The sequence below is a fragment of the Bombus bifarius genome, unplaced genomic scaffold, assembly GCF_011952205.1.
Source record: "Bombus bifarius isolate JDL3187 unplaced genomic scaffold, Bbif_JDL3187 scf7180000008006, whole genome shotgun sequence".
Lineage (NCBI taxonomy): Eukaryota > Metazoa > Arthropoda > Insecta > Hymenoptera > Apidae > Bombus > Bombus bifarius.
In genome coordinates this window covers 1288730-1308496 of record NW_022884384.1, presented here as the reverse complement: position 1 = coordinate 1308496, position 19767 = coordinate 1288730, and the positions used below count along the sequence as shown (strand labels likewise).

Here is a 19767-nt window from a genome sequence, read left to right as displayed (position 1 = left end):
ATCCCTCCTTGAAACGTATTAAGTGACTGCCTTCAGCTGGGACCAGCCAAGCTCCAGCATGGAAAACGAAACGATACATCGACCCATACCAGCCGCCCTTCAAAAAGAAACTGAGAGACGCACTTGTGACAGACGTCCGACTTCCTTCTTACAGGCCTCTTCCTTTTAAATCCAGTAAGATGCCGCTGTGTAAACCGAACAACTCACGGTTAAACACGACGAGAAAAAAAGGGTCGAAAGATTAGAGTTGGTTTTTTGGGGCTGTTAATAAGCGACGAGTTGAAAAGTTAATAAGAATCATAGATTAGATCGAATGATCTGACGAGTAGATCGAGTGTCGAATGTAGCTTAAGACTACGTCATTGTGTTTCGAGGACTACCAATAATTCTTAAGCGCTCTTTGGAATTACGACGTAAAAACAAACTGTTTCCGTTTAGTAGGTGGTCCAATACTTTTGTATAATACATACTAAAATACAGTCATTTTTATCTCACACAAATCGATGTATTAAGATACGATATAAAGAAATTTCGAATTTTATTTCATCAGAGCTTTAAACAGAATTGTTTCTACTGAACGAACTACTCAAACTAGAATATTACAAGTAAGAAGAACCTTTAAAAAAGTTAAAAGAACTAATTATTATTTAGGTAATCCTGCTTGAGCGCGTATCTGAGAATTCAACGAGATAAAATTAAGATCCTGTTAATTTAATTAGTATGGTAGAGATTCTAGCGTAGAATAGAAGGAAGTTCGATAAAACGTTTTTGCTATTCATGGAGCAAAAGTTTGCGAAAATATTCCACACGACACGCTTTTCTCGTTCAAAAGTTCTTTCCACCTCGAGTAATCCGTAATTATTCATTCATGAGCCTGAAAATCGGAGGTGGAATCGAGCTCTTACGTTGAATAACTGAAACAGATTAAGTTATTACGCGATTATGCGAATACCGCGGAAATGTTTGCGAAACGCCGCATCAGGGATCTCTGATAGACTTATTCGTATTATTCTCTTCTTGCCGCCTTTCATCGTGGTTGCGTAACTTTTTCATTCTTTCTTCGTCGAGTGTCTTAAAAAAAAAGATAATCCGTGAAATGCGAGGATTCGTATGTAAATGACAGTGCGCTGAGAAAAATCAGATTCGGGTCCCTTAAAGGAAAACCTCGTCGCGTTTCATCCAGTTACTAACCTTTATCTTAATGAAAACCTTTCTACGAGAGACAACCATGAAAAACAAATTATATCGCCATTGTACATCGCATCGTTTCTCAATTAACATTAACGCGAAATTGTCGCCAAAGACAAGGAGAATCCCGATGTGTTTCGCGATAAAGCGATCCGCTTACACGGCATGTTACCAGACCGAACGTGTAGCCTTTTTCTTCGATCGTCATGAACCCGTGGAGCTCGTATTAAATCGTGACATAAGCCTATTAACAGCGAAGATTTATCCCCGAGCGTCGCTCGATGGGTTCGTGTGCGTGCCCACGCGATTTCACGGCGCTCGATCCGTATAATTTTCGAAATGTCGGAAGGCAAACGATCCCTTCTCATCTTCTCTACACGCATCGTGCATTCTTTACACAGAACACCGACGACTTCCGTTGAATTATCGGATTTTCGAAACTTTTTTCGCTTCTCTTTCCTTAGTATGCTATTATAGTAAAACCTTGATTATCGGAATTAAAAACGACACACACGCTGCTGGAATAATCGACTTTACTTTCGTATGAGAGAAGAAAATATATGCGAAACCGTTTTATGAATATCATTATTAAGTACAGACATTTTTTAATGGAAATGAAACATTTTTATTCAGATTCTGATCACCTTTCGCGTCTGCTTGCCGACAAGCGATCCACAAAATATTTGCCATATGACCCTTAACACGATTTGCTGTTCGAAGAAATTGTTGGATGCTCGCCGGCTATGCGTTGGCAGACATTATTCCTCGAAATTAATATAAAATAACATTAATCACAATGCTCAACAATTGTGCTTATACCTGTGATTATGCTAAATATTATTAATCTAAATGGCACGATCGTATTACATGCACGAAACAATAGCGAAATTAACATTGTTTATGTATATCGGGCGGAAATTTTAACTTCCGATTCAATTTTGGCTGAATCGTTTATTTAGATATTTTGCACGAAAATTATAATAAGATACGATACATTAATAAATCGTTTGTGCCAGATTTATTTTTACGCAGCAATAATGAAATTCGATCGTTAATTTTAGAAAAAGAATTGTAAACGCGATTTCCAAAGAATGAACGACTTTTTCGATGAATAATGCACAATTTATGTGTTCTTGTTATATGGTGGTTATGTTATATCTAGATTATAGATTTATAGAATCTAGAGCTTATAGATTTATAGAAGATCTAAAGGTTCGAGAATGCCTGAAATATATATGATATGCAAAAACACATATATCTGTTACATATAGTATTCAAAATACAACAGGTACTCGTGTTTTTTTATTTTAATGGGTGAAACAACAAATCTCTAGTCATGATAGACTCTACTTCTTAGTCATGTACTGATAAAAATATAAATTTGCAGGAAAGGTCGCAGTATAGGGATAAAAGAGTTATAATAACATTTCAACATGTACTTACTCATTAAGTCGATATCAACTTTAATACCTTTGATACGATTATTCTTTTGGTTTTATTTGATGATAAAACGATACACGAAATAGATGTATGCACGTGTATGTCTGTACAAAGAGCTATTGAAAGGGCTTGACGATATATATCATTTTATGCATAATGAACGCGACAGAAACGAATCTGTTGAAACTGAACAAACTACAAATATGCAATTAACCGAATATATGACTGGTCAAATAGAGCCACAACAACAAACAGTGAATAAAATACATTTTACGCTTCAATGATTAAAGCAAATCGTTGATAAGCCAATACACGTGTTTTAAACGAATGTAATTTCTGAAATGGGACAAGCTAACTTGTATTATAAATATGCCTATAATTTATACACGCGATTCGAAATAATTATGTACTTGTAAATTACTAAATATTGTAAATTATTAATTATATATATATAGCCTGATGGATTGCTTTACGATTGTTTTATGTACATTATGTACATTATGCGTCAACAGTGATCTTTGTAACGAGGAAATGAAGGATTCTAAATCTCATCATTTACGATCTCAGCAATGAAACAAAAGGATCGAGATTTTCTGGCTTTCGTTAAAACCACAGGAGGCTTTTAGCCACACCAAAGAAATCCATGTATATCGCGGCCAGGCCACGAAACCTAGCAACCGAGTCTTTATGCATCTCGGAACTTTCATTACTGTTATGGTTTCCAGGCCGAAAGAATAAAGCACCGACAAACTCGAAATCGCTAACGCGATATCGCTGAAAGAGAGCACGCTGCTACGCGTTTCGACGTGAAACAATTGTTTTCAGCTCGCGTTGCTCGTGGATCTGCCATGGAAGCCTTTTCTTCAAACGACATTTGATTGTCTATTGAATGCACAATTCGCTGAAACCGTGTATCCTCCAAGAGAAACGAAAGTTAGTTGCTTTCTGCTTTGATTTGAAGAAAGAAGAAGAACCTATGAATGCGCAAGTTACAGTTGTTTCTGAAATAATTTTAATATATTGCGAAACGAAAACATCGAAATATTTATATTAAAATAAATAAATAAAAGCTCGAGTAACATTATTTAATATACCAGCGGAAATTAAAACTTGTCACAGATTTAAAGGCCCGGCTGTCAGTTTGTGAGGTGTACTTTAATTACATTATAAAATGGAAAAGTTTCCTAGCCCGCGTAATTCTATTTTCAGCTACTGTGAAACTTTCTGAAAGTTCCGAACAATACGAATTACGCTACAAACCGTGTCTTTGTTATTTTAACCGTTCGTCCTGCGATTACGTTTTTTCAATTACGCGAATCTATTTTAATATTTTACCGAGTCCAACTGACGTACACAAAAATCCATATATTTTATATCTTTTAAATTATTCAACAATTTACTAGTTCTATTTTCCGGTTAGTATAGACCTTTTCGGTCTATATCAATATCTTTGTAACTTTTTTTCTTATATATAATTTTTTCTTCTTATCTATACACATAGAACATCCTGACGAAGTACAAACGGAAAAAAGTTAATTTTACATTCTTCTATATCTTTATAATCTTGATTTCTTTCTGTACAGCTCCCTTCTCCCTAACAAGACAAAATTACACTAAAAAAAAAACTATCGCGATATTTTTAACCCATTATCAAAGTACCATGTCTATACTACAATATCATAGAAATATTTCTCACTAAACTTACTCGAAGAAAAACAATTCAAGCCTATTTATCTACATATCCAATCTCCTTTTACGATTCTACCGTCAACGAACAATTTAATCCCCACGAAAACTTCTCGAATTCCATATACCAAGATCGATCTTTTCGTTGCAAGCGATGCAGCATTAAATTAACGCGAGATCGACGTAACACCCGAAGGAATGCTTGTAACGATGCGACCATCGCCAATTAAATCGTCGAAAATCAACGACAACGATATCAAAAAAAAAAAAAAAAAAAAGATGATCAGCGAATCTGAAGAATACAGAGAATGAGCTATCGGCAAATTGTGGCGATAGTATAGGTGAGACGAGTGTGGAAACAGGGGTAGATAGGCGGCTGGTCATGCAGCAGGAATCGACAGGTCATTCGTTAGCGTCAGTATCAATTTTCGGATTAAACGGTAGTTATACATCGACGACCACGTTGCAAAAACTATTGCAACTGACGTACATCTACGCACGCACACACGATCACGGTACGTGTATTTAAACGCGTAGAAATTCACGAAACAGTCACGACGCAGCTGATTATTTCGTAATTAAACTTTTCATTATGAAATCCGAAATCTCGATGCAACGCCACGTTTCATCGACACATTTTCACATTTTGATCACTCGCGCACGGAGCATTGATCGTTAATTCGATCAAGTTGTACCTTCGTTTCCTGTGCGCTCTATTTTTCCAGACTGTTCGTTACATTTTTTTTATGATATCTAATTATTGCAAAGTATTTATGATCATCGATAAATGGATTATAAGATAAGTTTGAAACTGTACAGAAACCGTAGAAAAAGGAAGAGACATCTTATATACCCTGAATGAGTCAAATAATATTTATTTTTGTCTACACATGTCACATACTTATCCGGTAAGATGTTAGCGAATGAAACAAAAATAGACTCCCGTTCTACTTTCCCGTCATCGTTCATTTATCAAAGAAAAAAAAAAACATAATGGATTATTAATAGCACTAATGCTTTATACAATCCCTTCAATGTCGTTTTCTAACTTTCGTCGCTATCGATCTGTCCGTGTTACAGCATCAACGTAATTCGACTAAAAGATCAATAAATCAAAATCGAAATTGAATAATCGATACACTACGTGTTAATATATTACAAGTTATGATGCTAAGAATGTTCGATTGAAATTAATAAGAGGCACGGAAAATTACGTTACGCCAATACTAATTTGAAATACGAATCAATTAAATCGTGTTGATATATTTTACGGATAAACGATAATACCTGGTTTTTAAATGTTTTACAAAGCTACACCTTCCTTCATCGAAGATTAATAACTTATGTTGCTCGGTTTGCGGCTCGAGGAATTACAAGGGGCACATGCGGGAATAATTGAAGAGTACGGACAGAAACCAGTATGGATGGGTGAGTTTTTATTAAAAGGATCGTCGAAGCCCATTTATCGAAGATCATACGATATAAAACATTAAAAAGTTTTCGACCTACGAAGTGTGTGAGGCCGTGCCCGTATGATTTTTCTGCTGAATTAACGTGACGTTTCAATTTTATTTATTAGTCAAGCCACTTGGAAGAGAGATCTTTCAAGTTCTCGAGCAGCAGGAAAATGTTGGCATTTTATGTGGGTATTTTTAAACGAGATACAACCCTCTACGTTATTTTGTTTATTGCATCGTCCGCGCGTGGTTCATTTAGCAGGAAACCTGAATGATGTAGGTAATTTGTGAAGCTATAAAACGATATGTTTACCAGAGGAGTTTCGTAATTGGCATATGTGTTTCGTATTGGCTTATTAAGTAACAGAGCCGTTGAATTTATTAAAACATCGCTGAAAATAATTTCCTAAGTAAAATATGGAACGCTTTCATAACATTTGCTTGACGTTATATTGTCCTCTTATAGAATACCCTTTGAATATGTTCGTTTAAAACGTGAAAGCAACTCACTCAAATATTAAGTTACGTTAAATTAAAAATTTATCGATACTTATAAATTTATAGGATATTTATACAATTTAAAAATATATTTATATTCTTAGATCTATTTATTACGAAGCAAATGTACAATTACTGATGCGTTATTTAATGCACGATGATTCCCAATTTCTCTTTCCAGATTCCATCAATTTTCTATTTTATTCTCCGAAAAACGTTTCTCACAAAATTCTTCGTGAAAATTCTTCTAAACTCGTTGACGAAAAACTTCTTCTTTGACGCTCGACGTGGTACGAGTACCTCGGAAACCATGCACGAATTCTAGGGACCGTAAGAGCGGTATCGCGTCGGTGATTAGCAATGAACGTGAAGAGTTCAATTAAGCCAATTATGAGGAGTAAGTACCGCATGCTAACGAGCCGCGCAATGTTTTCTAAGAAAGTGACGTGGCCGTCTGGGATGGCGCGCGTTTAACGGACAAAACAGAGGGAGGCCAAAAAACCGGTAATAACGGGGGTTATTATCGCGAGCACTCGAATCATTGAAAGGGGTTAATGAGGGGTTACGGGCGGCGCAAGTCGCAACGTTCGCTCCAACGAGGGGGACAGCGATCATCGAGAAGGCACGCGCGATCGATTTCTTTCTCCTGAAATAACAACCGACCACCCTATAAGTATGCTGCAATATTGACGTTTCGAGTTCGTTGGCCTGACAAATAATATTGTATAGCTACGCTCGCTGTTGTCGCAGGTTATTAGTCAAAGTTTGCAACGCCACGGCCACGTCCATGCAATGCAAATTTCATTGGCAAACGTGTGTGTTTGCGTACGATGTAAAACGGCCGGTCCTTTTAAACCGAGAATCGTATATTGGTAAGTCTCGTGGCGGTGTAATGTAATCACAAGCAGGTCGATAATGCGACATTTGAACAGGAGATAATTGAACGTCGCATTTGATCGATGAATTTTTCGCGTCCTCGATTTTCATTCTTATCAATTTCAACGATTATTCCAAACAAAAAGAACTATTTCTTTCTCCAAGAATTGGCGTCTACTTTCACGCTTGAATATCAGTAATTCCATGTCACTTAAACGTTATTTCCCGTAAAAGAAAAAATTCCTTGGCATCTATTCGATCTAGCGAGATAGCAGCAGCTTTCAGGTAGATAATAACGGAGAGATAGGGGAGAACTAGCTCGAGGAAACTAGAAACGAGAAGTCCGATGACAGGAGCAACTGAAACATCGTAACTATAGTAGATGTTCCATAGATGTCAAACCCCATGACGGCAGGAGAATTCTGATACGACACGTTCAAAGAACACTTTAGAGTTCGCCAGTATCCCTAATGAACTTCGAGGGTGGAAGTCTCCATGACGACCTAGGACAACGGCCATAAAGAATGTAATGACGATGCACCAGCGTCGCCCCTTCGATATAACCTATCTATCGAGTATCGATATCTACCTGTCGAGTGTACTCGAGAAAACTCCTGTCGTAAGTACCTGTCGCACTCGGTAGTACGCATGCACTCGATCCGTGACGTAAACCGATTGTAGGTCATTGTACCCTTTCACGAGGCCCGATTCTTCGAATCTGTCGTTACACGGAATTCGATGCGCGACTACTATTTTCAAGAATCCTCGATAACGAGCTTCGAACGCTTTATAAAGATTTAGTTTTTAAATAGCACCGATTGCTCGTTTAAAAGTGCTTGAGAATTTTATAGGTTAAATATTATTATCGATTCTAAAAAGGGAAATGAATTATTTCGTGGAGCTTACTATACATCTCATTGGGATTAGTAATTAACGAGTTATCGGACGGATTGTATTTTTACAGCTAAAATAATAGTATTTTCATGCGTATTTTTTATAGAACGATGAATTTTTCTACCGGATTATGAGATAACGATTTTTGTCCCAGATTTAATTTTTGGATATAAATAGTAAGCTTCTGGATAACAGATAGAAGGCTATTTTGTTATTTTTTGTTGTTTTCGAAACGTCAGTTTTCTGTTTCAAATCTATCGCGTAAAAATGTTGAACACAACGTAAACGCGAATATTTCCAGTACGAAATTGTCAAATCTTTGTTGCTTTCCAATTATTCGAATACGAAGTTCGAAGCACGAAGGCAAACGTAAGAATGCTTTCGAATAAAAATGTAGCTAAAATCCTTGTGAATCCCAACCTTTTCTAGCCCGTTACGCGTATTTGCTGCGAAACAGAGACAAAAGAGAGAAGCAAAAAGAGATATCTGGCAACGAGGAAGGCTACGTGCCTTCCAGACACCCTCCTTTGCTCCCATATATCTTTAGTTGGAGCTATTCGCTCTATTTTAGACGCGTAACACATCCCTCCGTCCGCGTTTCAGACTTTACTTTGATTTACGAAACCCATGCAGACGATAGTCACCGTCATGGGAATTGTAAATATTTTGCTACTATGTATTCGCAGAAAACACGACTGTTAGACATTCACGTAATATTCGCGTAATAATCTTACGTGTCTAAAATTTAATGCCAACGATTTTTATTCGCTTTTAGACACTCGTTATACAAAATTACACTACTTATTGCAAAACAAGTAATAAGTTGTATTTAATATTGTTCAGAGTGTAGAATCAAGTACTCTCCGACCAAGTGTTTCTTCATAGGAAACCCGTTGCTTAATTTTGTCACATAGGTTTTTATTAAAAAGGCCCACCTATAAGAACAAACGTCGGACGCTTAACTAATCTAAACTTTCACATACAGTAAATATTGATATGAATTCCCATAAAAACTTGGAACGTATAATTCCCGAGCTACAGTTGCTGTTTTTGTTTCGCTTAGGTCGGTAAAGAAATGGAAGAGTTGCAAACTTTTCGCCGACATCCAAGAAAGTTTATCGATGGTGTACCATAACAGTAACTTATAAGAATGTTTGATGTGGAAATACCGTTCCGATATAAATATCATTTTTTCTATCTTTCTTTCCAATACCAAGATACGTTTCGTATACTTGTCGTTTCATACAAGTTATGTCGTTATATTTTATAAAGGACATAAAGGATATTTACTTATTTTATTAGATGCTGAAAAACGTATATTTTAAGATTTCTTTTCGAGTAGTATCTCACGAATCGATATCAATGGAATTGGATACTCGATATTAAATTCAAAATATATCAGCTTTCATAATGTTCACGATATTCTTGACTCATCAGCACTTACATCCGCGTCGTTACGTTTTATGACAACTTTATTTCCAGTCGTTCTTGACTATGCGAAAGACAGTTTCAAACTTTGGAACATGCGAAGCGCTGTCATAAAAAAAAATCTAGCAGAAGCTTCGACTGTAACTGGGAAAAGTAAGACTGCTGTATGCAAATTGATAATATCTGGGTACAATGAACCTACGGAAAAAATGTTTTCGTCTCAAATCTACAAACGTGATTTTCTTTTATAGAAGATATAATTGTATATGATATTTTTTTTACAAACAAAGTCGAAAAGTAATTTCTTAATTTCGTTAACGAAGACCAAACATCTGAACGAACTAAACACTTGTTAAAATATATTATTTATCGATGTTTCAGCTACATTTCAAAAAATATTGCTCGAAGTGCAAGGAAATTACACGAAAAGTGATTTCCTAACTTAATTGAAGTCGTTGCAAATACTTCCAACCACACGTTCAAATAGGGTCCACACGAAAGTGCAACACACTAACTTTTTCATTCTAAGTTAAAGTTACGGAGATTGAACGTCGTTATCGATTTGTCCGTTTAAATTGAGCGAAATACTTTGAAACAGCACTAGAAGACTACAGTCCATTACATTACGGAGCTAAAGAGAAACTTATAAAAAATTATGTAGCGAGTTTAATAAAAACGGTACTCCCGAATTTATATTTTTCACCGGTTATAGCGTATTTTCATCCGTATACGACGGTTTACTTCGAAATAATCAAGCCTCCAGAGGTTAAAAACTGAAAATTTCATATTTCATATGCAAAACGTTTTTTTTTTTTAGAAAAAAAATGTATATTCGTTCATGAAAAATATTTAGATAAATCAGAGAACCCCAGGAGAGATAACTGCGGTGCAGTGCCGTGTTTTGTCTACCAAGGGACCACATCCGTATGTGTTATATTTATCAAAGTTTAGTTTTTTTCCTGCACAATGATATATTCGTAGAGTTCGTAGAGTGTATACTCTCAAGCTTACATTTCGTGTACACATGTTACGGTGTCAATGGTACAGTTTTTGTTCCGAGATATACCCCTGGGGTGTAGGAGTATTTAGGTGTACGATACATCGCTATAAATTTTACGTATCTTTCTTCGAGCACATTCCTCAAGTTCTTTACTTACCTACCTTTCTTCGTTTAATAGTCGCAACGATACCAATGTATACAAATAACAAAATATTATATTTATTTAACCATCCAAGGAAAAAGGTAAAAACAAACAGGAATTAATTGCTAAATTATTCCAAGATTACTAAAAACACAAGAAATATTAAGAAGCTTATCGACAGAATGCTGGCAGTAATAATAATTATATAGATACCGTATCAGTAATAATAATTAATTACTGTGAATAACATCACTATATTGGCATGTACTTCGAAAATTTCAAACAGCATTAATGTTTTTCAACGTAACGTCCAACATATTTATTTAATAACTAATTATTATATCTCTCTCCTCCTCTCTCTCTCTCTCTCTTTTACATAATAATTATTCCATTTTCTCCCCAAAAAAACAATTTTTACGTCATTATATCTAAACGATACAACTTTCAAAGAAATAATACCTTAAGCGCGAGATAATATTTCGCATAAGAAGCACCACCTAAACCGATACTTTATCAACTTCCTATAAAAGATAGCCAAGTATACGCTTGGGAAGGTTAATTCGATAATCATGCCGCCTGTTGGCCGTGCATACTAGAAGAGGCAGAAATGTATTAGGAGAGAAAGCAGAGTGAAGAACGGAATTACGTTTTTTCAGCGTTGGCAATACCTTTTCGACGAGCCTCGAAGTAGGATATTTCTGCGGGAAAATTGTCGAAAATTACACTTTTCCGCCTCCGCCTCGTTTTCTCGCTACTTAACCCAGTTTCCCGTGGAGAGACACGCCTCGTTAGACGACCTGTTCCACGATCGGTAGCGGTTCCGGCCGCCAGCCGTCGGAAGGTGTAAACGGGGTCGACGGAACGACACGATAACGCGGTCCCACGAGCTTGCGCTTTCCAGATAATCGGAAATCGAAAACTACCTTTTTCTAGCCTACGGTCAAGGGACCGCACTTTCTCCTTTAATCGGCCATCGAACGACAGCCATCGTCCACCGTTCCGATATCGGGATAGACGATACAACAGCTGAACTCTGTTATATCATTGGACTTAGGTTACTGTAAATTCTTCTAGCAATAAGTATGAAGTACTCGGTAGAAAAACAGACCGACAAGATGCTGCAGAAAAGCGGAGAGGACAAGTTGAAATTTTGAAACGACGTAGTTACGGGTCAAGTTTTACGAGTGTCTTTTTGGAACGTTGGCGTTGATGTCCATGCTGCATAAATAAAAAGTTTCTTCGCAATAAGAGAAGAACGAGGATTTTTCGTTATTTCTCGACGCTATTCGATTAAGTTAGAAACAGAGACGGGTTAGATAGATGGCTTCCTTTGGGGCTTGTTTTATAAGAAACAAGTAATTTATAGATCCGAATATGAGATTCACACACAGTATAAAACTAATTACTCAGTGTTGATATACAAAAATATTATTAAAAATAGAATTCTTTAATTCGATGGAATAAACGCGTCGATAAGGAAAATATCATCTTTAGTCGCGTATTTCCGAAACTACGCGGTTTATTATTTCAATTATTTATTATTTATTCTCTATTATCTCATTATTTTTCTCTCATTATTTTCTCTCTATTATTTATTATCTTATTCTCTATTATCGTCGATAGGTACTCATCTCTATCCTGATAAGGAATTTTCAGAATATTATACATCTAAAGATGAACGTATCCTCTAAAATTATGCAACAGATAGTAAAACAAAATTGCAGAATTTTTCGTACGTATTACAAAACTGGGGCACTCAGACCCGATAAATTCTTTATTCGCATGGGTAGGCGTAGAGAAAGTGGTACTTGTACGGAAGAAAAGATAAAAGTGCTATTCATAAATACAAGATGAGATGAAGACAAAGAAGGAGATGAAAATAGTAGACTGCTTACATACTGTTATTTATTAAAAATATTTCAAGTCTTTCTTCTTTCTCCGTAATATTTCATTTCAATAGTAAACTTGTAAAAGTCACATGGATATTTCGCATTTTGGATGTTATATCGTGTTATAAGAATAAACACTTTCAGAGAGCATCGCGTAATGAGATTACACAAGAATGTATGGAAATTTTTAAACCTATTATACAAGCCCAATTCTTTGAGCAAATTGCGGAAGCGAGAAAAAGAATTTTTCACGTAGTTCGGGGTATTTCATCCATGTTCAGCTTGCACTTCGACAAGTTTTATATGAATATATGTATGCAACAGTGTACATTTATCAAATAACCGAGTATGAATTCGAAAAAGTAGGAAACGAACACGTTACTTTTTATTACGAGTTCGATATCAGACCGTGGATTATGTGCTGACTTATGCGCTGACCTAAACCGGTCGAGTCCCTGCTGCAGGTGAAATATCGAAGGTTATTTTTAGTAACTTCTGCTGTTACTTGAATAACCAAATAGACAGAAGCTAAATTTGCCTAAGCAGGTCGCTTATGAAATAAATTCCACGCCCGATATTTTATAAGTTTCCAGAGATCTCTTCGTCGAAGCTTCGTCAAAATCAAAACGTGCGAAGGTCTCTCGTTCTCGTTAGCAGAAATTTGACAGGTGTAGCCAACGATACATAGTTAAACCGCTTAACAGGAAAAGCCAGAGAGATTCACGCGTCCGTCACACTAGCCTTCGGCGCCTGATCTTCGAACATCGATTCCTGCAGGCAGTGTAAAGGCCGCCGGCGCAGTTTAGCTGGTAAAATATTTCGGAAGCTTCCGATTGGAGGACGCTCCCTTTGTGTGCCTCCCTTTTCCTCCGCCGTTTTCCTCCTTTCTGCTGCTGTGTCTCCTGTACAACGCGCTCGATCGTCTCCACGCCGTCTTTCCTCACCCCACCATGTGCTAGGTTCTCTGCGTCGTCTGTGTCGCGTAAGGGGGACCCTCGTACATACAGGGGTTCACGGAAGAAATCTAACGGCGAGACAGCCACGCCGAGGACGACAAACTCTCGGCCGAGTGGGGTGTGAAAGCGAGAGAGGGCCGGAGGAACGAAGAGGAACCAGTAACACAGCCGACCCAGGAGGAAAGGGGCGAAGCAGTTGCAGTTGCAAGAGAAAGAGAGAAGCTATACTTCGGAGAAAGGCGGCTCTGGAAGGAGGGTCGAAATGAAGAGAGGCTCTCTCGTGGCTCTAGGAAAACGTTGAGAGGGTGGTGAAGAGGGAGTAAGAACGGTGAGCCAGAGGGAAAAGAGAGAGACGGTTTGGAGGAGCGTGAGTACGACGTTCAGCGACGAAATCAGAAAGAGACGGTGGGAGGGTGGTAAATGGAAGAGCCAACGAGTGAAAGGGACGAAGAAACTCGGAGGGCGATGGAAAATGTTCGCAAAATTTCACTATGGAACGAAGGACGGCATTAGGAGAATCAAAGAGAAAGGACAGGTCTCAGACAGAGGAAATAACCACGCGAGAGAAGAAGAAAGGTAGATGGATGGCGAGAAACGATGAAGATAGGATGTTGAACGAAGAGAGAGGAAGCTACTCGAATTGATTGAGAGAAAAGGAAAGAGGGTTCTGGCGCGGCAGTGGCGGCAGTGTCTACTATGGCGGTGTCGGTGGCGAGGACGAAGCGGGGATGTCAATCGATAGCGGTTGCATGCGTCTAAAGCAACCCTCGTCGCTATTCCTCTGCTACTACGGTTACTACTGTCGCCCGTTATTGTTAGAAGCAGTTAATCTGCAAAGTTGCTAGATGTTGTTGCTCCGGCTGGGCTTTCTGCACTGTCGCGCAGTTTAAAACTTTCTGAATTTAGATCGTGCTCGCGCCGCGCCATGGACAGGGTCAACCCAACGCGATGGTTTCGGGACAAACGACTGAAACGTGATTGCACTGGCTATAATTAGACGTAAAACGAACTTGTCCGTGGAAGAGAGAAAAAAAAAATAACGTTGAGAACTTCCTTTTGATAGTCTCCCTCGTTCCAGCGAGAACGAAACCAGCGAGCTCGGTGAGAACGGAAGCTATTGAATTCTCTGCGACGCGCGACGATTATTTTTATCGTTAGCTAGAACGATTCCGCTAGTCAGATGGCAAGAGGGAAGTTCGTGAGTTTTCGTATGAAATATTTTGTTACGACGTTCTTGTATACAAATGAAAAGTCTTTAAACTCTCTTCTGAAGGACTGTAACGACGTTCTTTGTTTCAAAGAACGAATTACTTTGTGCTCGGTGACTTTAATTTAAGTCTCGCTCTCTTTGTAACTCTGTAAGCTTTGTCTTTTTCTTAATAAGGTATGAACAGGTCACGAGGATTGCCGAGAGACTCGCTTTTTCAGGAAAACCTAAACTTCACGTAGAAGGATATTCTTTGTGGTGTATACTTCTATCGGCTCTTTCGATCTAAACCTATGATTAAAAACTTTCACAAAAGATTAATAACTTTGACAAATTCTTTAGGTTAATCGTGGATGACCTATCTTTTAACTGTGCCATTGATTTTAGTTGTAAATCGAAGATGATTAAGACGAGAAAGCTCAGTTTGGAATTATTACTCAAAAGGCGTCTGACAATTGAGTAAATAATTTACGTATCTACCGATTACAGCAAGCAATAATAGATTTTTACTAATTTCATACACGATTCTCATCCTGTGTATACTATCGTGAAATAGCAACGTCTTCTCTACGGTCGCAAATTAAAAATAGTACTGCAGCATCTGTCGTATTCTTAGATAACTGTTCACGTTAGAAATTGAAAGAATGTTTCGTAGGAGTTCGGAATTCCAACGTTTTCAAAGGCGCAAGGAACGTAGCTAACCTGTTTCTACAGGGCAACGAAACAATTATCGATCCTAGTTCGCTACTATACGTAGAAGAGTCTACCACAGCCAGACGACTGTAGGAAGATTTCTTCGAGCAGTAGAAACACGGCGCACGATTTCGATTCTCCTTAAACGACTAACAGAAACGAGAAATAAATCATTCCTTGCTGATAGCAATAGTACAACAAATCTCTGTTTATGTTCCACTTTCTTCAATTACGTTCACGAATACGCGAATTTGCATAAAAATCTGCAGTTCACTGATAAAACTAAATATCTTCCTTCTAAGTGATTTTACTTCTAAGGTTTCGATTTATGAAACGACCCGTGTACTCCAATTTCGTACGGTATCCAATTAAGTAGCAATTTAAACGAATCACAGACTCGGATCGCCCTAATAATTTCGATCCAATAGTTTCACGCACACCTTGTTATTGACACCGTTTATTTTTCCAGTCGATCCACCGAAGCCCCGAATCAAATTCACAGACTCTTAATGGCCCTCGACCTCCGTTTTCGAAGCACATAAGAATACCACTTATTGCCAGGAACAAAAAAGGAAAGCGGCAGAGAAAACACAAGAGTAGTTGTACGTATATACGAGGTCTCCCTTCTCTCTAATCGCTAAACTAGCACTTGTAGAAAATTTCCTTCTAACGAGCATAGTGGTCCCTCTATAACGAAGACGAACATCCAACATCGGATTCGTCTCGGCGGTGGCTGCTGCACCAGGATTCTTGTAATAAAATAAATGGAACTTCCGTCGAGCACGCTGCAACGTCGAGAAATGAAATGTGACCCTCCATGGAACGCAATAGGGATCAGTGTTTCTTTGTGTCGAGCGGAGCCGCGAAAAAGCATGACCTTTTATAGCGTGGCATGAGAGAGAATGGTCGAGTTTTATTATTTTCACTGTCGACATTCGAATAACTATCAGCAATTAACGTGCGCCAATTTTTATCTCAACATATCTGACTTCAAGCACCAATGTATTTTAGGAAATGTATTCCGTTTCTAGAATGTACGCTTATGAGGATATATCAGATTGTATAAAAATACTTTACTACGTTCCCGATTTCACGAATAAGTTTAGAATCCGAATAATTTTTCGACACGGTTATTACAAATACAGGTATCCTCCGTATAACACGGTAATTAACTTGGAAAAAGTGCGAAACTATATTATACGAAACAAGAAATTAGTACAAAAAATAAAAGGACGACGTTCCTACTCGTGATATTTGTCTCCTGTGCTTTTCGCGAATCGTAAAATATGCGATTTTCGAGCCGTATAACGCAACAGAGAATTAAATAAATTTCCAAGGGGAACGATACCGTACCATAAAATACTGTCGACGCGCATTGCAAAAGCGGACTGCCAAGATATACTGTATCGTTTAAACTAATCCTCGTGCAGGCAGGGCGTCCCGATCCCTTTCGTTTGGTATTTCGTCATAGCGTGGTAATTGATAGGAAGATCCTGTCCCCCTTCCTATCTGGCTGAAACGTAAAACGCAAAAAAGATCACTGGGCGTAACTCGACGGGGTAACGCTGAGTCACGAGTCGAAGATTTATGGGATTTTACACGCTTCTCAGGAAAACGATTTCCACGTGAACCGTTTCATTGACTCCTTTGCCGGTATCACTCGACGAGATTCGCGAGTTCAGCTGCAGCACCGGCACTTTTGATTTAAATTGATTGTCCGACGAGCGCACCATTAATTATTAAACTAATCGGTAATTAATCAAAGACTTCGTTGAACTCCCGTCGGTTTTTGAAATACGATAGCTCCGGGTCTTTTACGTTCTTTTTATTTAACGTTCCTACGGAATCGGTGTCATTCGAACGACCCTTACATCTTAGATCTTCATTTTTCAAGCGTGGAACACTGAACTATAATAACGAAGGATTGCCGTGACAGAGTAATTTTTAAAGTCTTCCAGCTACATAACAATAAAATACTGAGAAAAGGAAAACCATCGACGTAATACAAGTATCGACAGTAAAAATGAAGCAAGCACAAGAGTACGTCGATAGTAATATAGGGTTTCTATTATCGAGGTCTTTCATAAAGAGTCGGCTAAAAACGTCACGAAAAGAGTTCAAAGCACATATCCTGTATCACAAAGCCAACGAATCGTGTCGACCAATAAATTTCGTTTGCTGCTACGTGTCCAAAATTGAATTACCTTTGGAGAAATTATTAAACCTTCGGCAAAGTAAATTCTCCGCGACTCTGATTCCATGTACGCAATCGCAAACCACAAGGAAATAACTCGAAGTAATGTCAGACATTACGGACGTTCCAATACTGTCTTAATTCCAACGATGTACCGATGGAACTCCCGCCAGCCAAGTCTTATCGAAACCACGATGACCATCGAGGGCTAATCGATTAATTACCGTTCATAATTGACCCAAATCTAGCTAGCATTGTATCGCTGTACGTATAAGCTAACTGGTCGTTTGTTTAGAACGCAACTGGAATATATAGCAAGTGGACCTAAATTTTATTCCATCCCTTCCACTTCTTTTCGTATGTACAGTAGCCTGTTGTCTTTATTATTTGCCTTTGTCCGATCGAGCATTAGTGAAAATGCAGGTACAGATGTTTGACAAATTTTGAAACTCGATTTTCTAAAAAATGGAATTTTCAACGCCATTTTATTATATGTAGTTTTCGTCTTATTACGAGTTTAAGCCATAGAATTTCCTTGACATTCGCTTGTATTACGAATTTAGATCCACGGTGTATGTTCACTAGAGATTTCCTTGCGAAAGCGAGGAAAGGGAATACAGCAGTCCCACCAAAGTTCCTCGAATATCGTTGCACTGTAAAATTCCACTGATCCACTTAACCTCGTATCCGCCGCGATATCGCCACCAGAAATAAGTATCTTAAGCCTAAGTGGATCGAGCGAATTCCGCGGTAACGCGCTTACGCGACATATTCCTGTGAAATTTGTGCCTGAACTGGTTACGCCATAAATTAAATTCTGTATCAGCCGCAGGATAATCGAAGGCTGCGTGCAAGCTCGTCTTTCATTAATAAAACAACTACACCCAGCGATCTAGGGTCAAGGCCTAACAGAGGAAGGACGTAAACTAACTGCCCTCGTACACTTTCGCTTATTGGAATAAGAACCAAGATTAATCCTTGTTAAAGCATAAAATTTACCAATCTAAATTGATCGCATCGTTGATCATTCGCAGGTTAAATACGACGCCGAAATGCTAAATTCTCATAAATTATAAATTATAAAGAATAAAAATAAAGACATATCGAGCAATAATTATTCGCACAATTATCATTAAATATGCTGGACGTCTCTTAGGTATGCTAATGTCTGTTTTTCAAAAAATACAATTTCCAGTAAAGAAAAATTCCTCCGCCGAATCAAAGATCGTAATAATCTATGTATGTCAACGAGATAGTCTCAGTTTTTGTGATATAAAGGAAATTAGTTATTTTAATAATTAACCTTCCTAGGTAGGGATCAAAGGAAAACAATATCGAAGCTCGGCTGTGTCCACGGCTTCATTGTGTTCGACGCCTTTTACGCCGCGTATTCGTCGTTGATTGCGTTCACATCCTGTTATTCTCCCGTCCAACCCTTTGAAGGGTCAGCTTTGAGACCGAGCCGGACCGTCACAGTGAATATTTTGCATGCTAGATAGAGTTTTGCATTTATCGACGCGGTCGATTAAGAAGAGAAACAACGAGGAGTTCAACACGACTGCTCGTTTTTTTCCTTCCGAGCCCTGCAAATAGGGAGAAAAAAGGTTAACGCACAGACGCGTCATCGTATTATTAGTTAAGCTCGAGCGTATTTAACGATGCGCGAGCTGCTCTCCATATATCGCGTTCAAAATGCAAATTAACGTTGAAACTGAGTTTCCAGCGCAAAAAACTCTGATTATTGAGTTAATTAAACGCTCTATTACGCCGGTCAGTGGCTCGCTGTTTAGCGTGCTAATGAATTAAATGATCGAGCACTTGCGTGATAAATTACGAGGAATTTATTTTTAACTATCCCCCGACGAAGTTCGAGTTTTAAGTATTCCACTCAATTCGATACTACCCCGTAATAAATTTCTATTATTCTGTATAATAAATTTATTACACAGAGCAATTTTAGTTACGAATCCAATAAAATGCCCGCTACTACTTTCGCGTGTAACAACGTAATTCGTTTTAATACGAGTGACAAAACAGTATTTCTAAAATATCTCACTTGCACGTTATAATACATTACACCGATAATTACGTTAACAAGCTCGAAATTATTGTCACTATGTATCCTGACTGAATGAATCAATGCATTTAACAAAGCATCGAATAGTTTCCATGAAATACTACTTCCACCATTTAATGCCATATCACACACATCCGTACCG

General features: G+C 38.0%; 1 protein-coding gene across 2 annotated transcripts in view; it reads right to left on the bottom strand.

Annotated features, from left to right (window-relative positions):
* The window catches only part of LOC117206445 (neural-cadherin-like), a 60795-nt gene that overhangs the window by 27559 nt on the left and 13469 nt on the right, over positions 1-19767 (bottom strand). The gene's annotated exons all lie outside the window — the stretch shown is intronic.